Genomic DNA, 7,499 nt, shown 5'->3' on the forward strand with positions numbered 1-7,499 from the left:
TTTTTGCTCGACCCGCCTCTGTCAACGGGGGTGTGGGCGCTGGCTGATGCGTCGAGGACTCGAGGTGATAGGGAAACATCTGTGCTCAATCTGTCCCAGAAGCAGGGGATAGGGAAACATCAGCTCTCTGTCTTGAAATCGTTGCCACGGATCCGCGGGAAGATCATCTCTCTTCTCCCAAGTGCAGAAGCCTAAGACCTCCTTGTCTTCGCTTACCAGCTCTGCTCGCCACGATCTGTCTTAAAGCAATCACTTTAACAGCTCAAACTTTAACAGCTCAAACTTTAAAGCAATCACTTAAAGTGGTTACTTTATGTTCTTGTGCAGGTTCTTGACAAATACCAGCTTCATGAAGCTGTCCAGGAGAAAGAACGAGGAGTAGAGTCGCTTGGTAGGACTCCTTGCTACAAAGGTACTTTGTTTTCTAGAACCCATAGCAAATCAAGGAATTCTGGACGGATTTTTCTATTGGCAGACACACACTGAATATAACATTCTATACATGATAGTATGGGAAAAGCTTTAGAAGTCAACCTATATAGGATCCGACAAGGGGAGGCATGACTTGGTTATTAAAAGAATATGAAAAAACACTAGCTACCCCTTCGTAAGCTTTTCCCATTGCTACTTTGCAGTAATTACTAAGGCAATTACTACATGAACAATGGATAAATCATACCTAGAAAAATAATAGCATAAACACATATGAGCGTGGGGAGCGACAGCCACCAGCTAATGTGGCCACCGCTGTCGGCATGTCTGATGCCGTCGAGCAGCAGTCGCCTAAAGATAATGATGCTGACATACAGGAGGACACATTTTTTGTGTTGCTAAATATATGTATGTCAGGCGACAGTCAAAATGAACCCAACCCAGTGCGACCATGTCTTCATCTAAATCGAGGAGTGTCAGGGAGAAAGACGCCTCGCCTCGTCGTCTTCTGCGGTGTACGTTCTTCAAGCTCCAACCCCCATCTGGGGCGTCCATTTCTAAATTGGTGGCAGAGATGGGATCTGGAAGGCCGCGCGTGACGGTGGGTGGCACGCCACTCCCCGCGCTCCGGCATCAGGAGCCCACCCGCCCCTCTATAGACTACATCGCCCGCCCTCTGCAGCAGTATGCCTGCCGTGAGAGTTGGCACTGAGATACTCTATCTGAAAAAATGCAAAAACAAAGCCTACCAGTGCAGTGTTTAGAGCCTCCGAGAGTTTGTACTGAGGCCAGACCTTCTGGCTTGTCGTAGCATAGTAGTAATGCTGCTTTCGATTTTATTCATATGTTCCAGTTAAACCTTTACTATGCATTGGAGCATATAATTTGTCAGCTGTGATGTGTAGCCCCTAAAAAAACACCAAAGAGAAATTGTCCCAGTTTTGCTATGTTCTGGTATGACAATCTGAAGCATAATAATTTCTATATTTTATTCATGTTTTGTGCTGATCCGCCAAGGTATTTATTTAGGACAATTGCATTATTAGTCAATTTAGTCTCAACAATGTTCCAACTATTTGGCACTTCTCCTTGCTTCTAATAGTATGTTCTATGTTCCAGAATTGAGCTAAGCGCATCCTAACATCTTGACTCCAATACTAACTAAGAATTACTAGCATCACACCTCGAAAGACCACTCTGTCGACCAATCCAAGGAAGGCACCTGAAGCTTAGGGAGGACACCTCACAAGTCACAGCTGTCTGTGCTGCTTCTGTGAGATTTGTAATTAGTATGAGCAAATCTATCAGGCGTCAATGCGGGGTTGGGGTAGGTGAGAAGAATATGGCAGCACTCCAATTTGCAGAAACTGATCAATTATTTATGTTACTCATTTGATTCTTCAGTTTCCCTAGAGGGTGAAACATCGTGGGATGCAGGCCCCAAGGAACAACAGATATTTTGAGGTAAATATTTCAGGGCCATTTGTATTTACTTATGAGGTTTAGATCAAATGATAGATGATGTCTTGCATGATTTTGGAATTGCATTTGTATTGTATAAACCTGAATATAAATGCCATTATTAAATTTGTGAAGTAGTCCGATAGCATAAAAAATTTGTGAAGTAGTATGATCGATAGCAACAAAAACTATAATTAATTGAGTCTTATTACTCACACTAGATCTTGTCCCCCACCGCCTGATCTGACTACTTTTGAGCTGATTTGGTCAGGAAAATTTGTGGTGGTCATTTATAGGCAGACCGCGGCGGGGTGCCCAAGGGCAGCGCGTAGTTTTTCTGGATGGTCAAGTTTTAGAACGACGATGTGGCAGAGGAGACACACCCTGGTCTTCGTATGTATATGTTACTTACTCCCACTCTCAACATAGAAGCAGTAAGTGCTTGTTTCTGATGAACTTTTCAATCGATGCTATGCACCACTGTGAGATGTTCTTGTCAAACACTGACATTTGATCTGGTGTCTAATGTATTGTGGCATGTCCTCCATATCAGGGTTCTCCCTGCTTATTTTGACAGTTTTGTGTGCATATGCGAATGGTGGGCGTGCGGTGCGTGGATGCCACTAAGGCCCTGGGCGCTGAGCGCGAGCACCTGGTGGCTGACGTGGGGTCGGTCGGTCGGTCGATCGTCAATGTCAGAATCCCAGGCGATGTTGCCACCATAACGGCCGCCACCGCTACAGGTTCGGCGTTGCAATTCGAGCGAACACTTAACTGTAGTGTGTTGTACATTTCTAGATATATATATAGCTTTATGATTATCTTATTTTCATTTGCCTTGTGAAATAACCAAAATGATGTGCAGTTTTATTCTCATTGACAACTTCATTAATTTAGTTCTTGAATTAAAATGACAAGGAACTTGCAGGTAGATGAGAAAAAAATGTCCAGATCACATGTTTATTGCTTCTTGTAATGACCTCTTTGGTGCTTTAGTGCCTTATGATACATGGAGCTGAGCGCCCTGCTTTGCATAGCCACTGAATTTGTGCTTCTATAACTGCACAAATAGTATTATATATGCAATCTACACTGTGATGCTTAGAGATGATGACATGTTCTGTTAACTCACTGATTTTGTTTAGTCTGCCCTAATGATGCATGGAACTGAGGGCCAGGGTCCTGCTTTCTGTTGATACCATGATGTGGAATAAGATGCATTGAAGGAAGTGTGTTTTTGGTTCATCACGCTTTGTTTTGATCTTCCTTGGTTAGGTACTCTATCTTCTTTAGGTTGTATCATTGCGGTCATAAGTTATTTTGGGGATAACTTTGGTTGTAGATGATCCGTTCAGCATGTCCTCCCTATCTGGAGTCCCTTGGTACACTTATTTTTTCCTAAAATTCTCAGGAGTCCTTATCTATTGGGAATTATGGATGGAGGGAGTAGTATCTTGGGTTGATGAGAATACTCTGGTTGTTCCTGTTCCATAAATTTTGTTGCATTGTGGTGAGAGTTTGAGAATGTTCTTCTATGTTTGTTCTCTTAAACTAGATGCTAACATATATTAACTATTTGGTTTTAGGAGTAGCTGTTGGAGTAAAAAGATGTTGGGTCCTAATCCCTAGAAACCAGTTCCTAATTTTTTTAGGCCCCAGTTATAGAAGTCCCTCTTGGAAATGCTCTAAGGAGAAGGGTTTTGAGGCTGACACTGAAACTTATCATGTGCTGGTGCAGGGATTTGGGAGGCATAGGAAAAGAAAGAAATGGGAGGCTGTGTTGGATGAAATGCTTGATTTAGAATTTATACCAAATATTGCCTCTTATAATAGGCTACTTGGTGGCTTGCCGCTTGCATAAGTGAAGATCTTTGTGGTTACAATTACAAGAGAGCTTCTCGGGGCATGCGAAAGCACCAGTCTGAAAGTATTTTGCTAGGTGGCGCTACATGGAGATGCCTGATACCAGTGTACGTAGCTGCACAGATATAAGATGGAAAGTGTGAAATGAGGTATTGTTTTGATCATGCACTCCTATTGCATACAACATTATTTTATTGTATTCTGTGCATTATTTTGGTCTTGTTGGATTCACCATATATGCAAAAATTTATCATTGCAATTTCGAAGCTTCCAACATGGCATTTCCGTTAGTCTTGAGACTAATTTGGGGAGAAAATGTTTAATTGCCATGGATGAATTTTGAAGGCTTGTTTGTTTGGAAGCAAGGTTTATGATCAGATTTTTGTATACCAGAGAACACTCAAGTCTCCCAACTGCCCGCCTGCCGAGGTGAGCTCCGAATGCCTGCCCTCCGCCTCTGATCCGTGTTGCGGCTTCGCTCCTGCGCATGCGCGTTTTGGCACTCGGTTTCCGACCAGGGATTCATCACTGCGCCTTCGTTTGTGTCGGGGTTGTGCCGTAGCGATGGGTCTCTGGTGGCGAACTACAGCTCCGCGCTGCGTGGCTCTGGTTCTGGTCTCAGGGAGTTACTTGGGAGGGGTTGGTCTTCACCAGTTTTCTTTAATCTCTTGTTTCAGTTATAGGTGTACACATCAACTGATTTTTCATTTGCTTCTGTTACTAAACTTATTTCACAATCAGCCTTGTAGCACCTTGAGATTCTGTTGTTTATTTTTTGTATTAGATATTCTTCTGAGTACTGGAATAAGGTCAATTTATCATTTTTGGCAGCAAGTTGGTTTTTATACTTGGATCCAGCCTATATTCTTGGCCTATTTTGCTCTTTTTTTCTCTACCTTAATAATACAACGGAGTACAGCCTCTATACTTGGATCCAGCCTCTATTCTCCTGCATGATTCGAGAAGGAGCAGGAGCATGACCCAAAACTGTATTTTAGTCTTTCACTGATATATGCATGAACTGAATTCTAGAATGCTAAGTGTAAGTTTTGAATAATTTTGTTTCCTTGTCATCTGGAACCACAATGCATTGAACTTAAAGCACAGTATAGAAAAGAAGGCACAATATGCCTTTGGATTTTCTTCATTCCAATTGACACCAGAGAGTAGAAAGGATGGAGCCCTATGATACACAGCTGGGGCTCATGGCCTCTGGGCCTTTTCTAGGGTGTGTACATGCCTTATGGTTGTCTCCTTTATCTTTGTATCCAATGTTCTAGATGATAGACTACCTGGAATAAGGCATACTACGTTAAACCGTATGAAACCTGATTTTTTTTGCATGTTTAGTCTAATGAACAGTCATGTACCTGGTGTTAGAACTTCGCAATACAAATAAAAGAGGGGGGGCTCTTCAGTCAGGTCAACAGCTGGCAACACTTACCACAGCACAAAACTTTTGCCTGACTGTTTCTACAGAAATAGGTTCTGTCATACAAGCAACTTTGGTCTAAAAGTGGGCCAATTTCCTGGTCCATTTTCTACAAAGGAAAATTAAACTCATGAAGCTTCAGTAGAAAATGACATAATGAAGCCATAAACTTGGAGCTGCAAGAGCATTCGGATGACAGCTACAACTACAACTAATTGCTTACAATTCACGATAGTACTAATATCGCTAACATTTGAAACTTAACTATCTTAGTTGTAATCATGTGCTTCAACTGTAGAGGGTTAATCAATTTAGTGGAAGTGGATATTGAATATGTTTAAGCATAAGGTTGTGTGTTAGGTTCAGGTAATTGTATGTTTTCCAGTTCACTTTAGTAGGTGCATGCTCACAGTTCCAGAAACAACATGAGGTCTTATGAATATTTCATGTTTCTATGTATAATGAAAATAATAAGCCTTCATCCATTCTTATATATACTCTTTGATCTTGTGGTGTTTGTGCAGGTCCAGAACATCTGCACTAAAACACCTAAAAAGAAGTCCTACAAAGATTTGGTTAGTTGCTTCATGCTTTCTCTATTCCTCTCTTAATACTTAGCTCTATTTGATTGATCTGTGCTATACTGCTATGTGCTATTTTTTATTTTTGTATCTCAACTTAATCTTTGAGAACTGCATGTACCACTATTTCTGTATTTTTATTAATTTTGTTCATACTGCTATGTTCGATCTGTGCTATAGAGCTATGGTAGGACAAGGGTCTCATTCTATTTGCTGAAACATCCCAGCAACAATTTCCATGTCCATAGTACAGTTATTGATTGGTGACTTATGGCCACCAAAATATTCATCCATGTTAGTTGTAATTGCACTCTTAGATGTGCCTCCACTGCATCCACTACTACTCTATATGATAGTCTCAACTCTGACCCTCTTGACCCTCGACATGAGTGTCTTGCTTAAATGGTTTTTTTAGATGCAACTGTGGTCCTCTTGTTACCTCTAGAATGTGTATTTGTACTGCTGTAGAAAAACACCTCATCAGACTATTTCCAATGTTGGTGTATATTTACTTGAACCAGTGTTCTCTCATGGTCAACTACATCATCTACCGTGCCTATTTTTCTAGGACTCTTAATGCCATCAGGCTGGCATTTTGTTCAACTCATTAGGTGCGTCAACACTGAAATTCACTCTTACAGTCATGTTTTGTTATTGCATTAGAGTTTGCAGCATGAATCAGGGACATCCAATGTTGTTAGATCTATTAATACAATGTTCTCTGTCTTATTTTTATCCTACAAGTCATTTCGAGATATGTGGTTGCTGATTAGATGCGGGCAATGTCAATTTTATTATTGTAATTGTTAACTTGACACTCATTCACCTTCTGGACTGAAAACCAAGACAGTACTGCATCTATTTAGTTGACATATATTACTTGGCTGCTAACACAACTAAGAGAAATACTGAAAATCAATCCTTCAGTCTATCGTTTCATAGGATTTTAATTTGTGCATGACAGAGAGTTTTACATGTCATAAATTTATAGATGTCAGGGAGTTCATTGCAGTTCATCTCCTTCATTGCATCTTGCATATTCTCTCTCTTTCAGCTGGTTACAGTAACAAGGAACCACCATTTTGATGCAAAGGTAAGCATCTGCATTTTACTCAGAGTTACATGTCACTGCTACCCCTTAATCTCGGGGTGCCTTTGATTTGCAACATCCAGGAGCAGATGCGACAGGATCACAAGTAGAAGGAGCGGCGACGATGCTGTAGCGAGAGACACGGGTGCCGAGGTTGTTGTGCTGCGGTGGTGGCAGGACAGAAAGGAAACGAAAAAGCAGGAGCCAGGGCTGTTCAACAACGTGACCGAGTCGCTGAGGCGAGGAAGAGTAAGGTGAAGGCACTCGTTGACGCCTTTGAGACTGACAGAGCGTCATCTCGCTGCAGGAAACCAGCAAGCCTGCTGCTGCTCCAGCTATGGAAGTAGGTGTCGTGCCATGAGTGCTTCTTGACCTGCAGTGTGCATGATCACACCTTTCTTGGAATTTTGGACTTTTTTTGGTTGTTAGTGACCATAAAAGTGGTGCTTGTTGAGGTTTGCTCGTTCCCATGTAAACTGATTTTCTCATAGGAGTTTCCATACTTTTGTAGTGCTACGAAAAAAGGAAAGTCTGTACAGGTTTTGTGTCTATGAAAGGCTTGAGAAGTTGGCATTGTACTGATAAGTGATAAGTAAACAAGTTATTGTAATGATTTAAACTAGATTGTTTTGAAAGGAAA

The 7,499-nt window shown here is 41.4% G+C and overlaps 1 long non-coding RNA gene across 1 annotated transcript; it reads left to right on the forward strand.

Annotated features, from left to right (window-relative positions):
- Nucleotides 1-5,435: 5,435 nt before the first annotated feature.
- On the forward strand, nt 5,436-7,499 carry LOC103644082 (uncharacterized). The gene is made up of 3 exons (XR_561464.3): nt 5,436-6,380; nt 6,824-6,862; nt 6,943-7,499. It is a non-coding gene; the product is annotated as an uncharacterized lncRNA (long non-coding RNA).

Source organism: Zea mays, chromosome 1 (genome assembly GCF_902167145.1).
Source record: "Zea mays cultivar B73 chromosome 1, Zm-B73-REFERENCE-NAM-5.0, whole genome shotgun sequence".
NCBI classification, from domain to species: Eukaryota; Viridiplantae; Streptophyta; class Magnoliopsida; order Poales; family Poaceae; genus Zea; species Zea mays.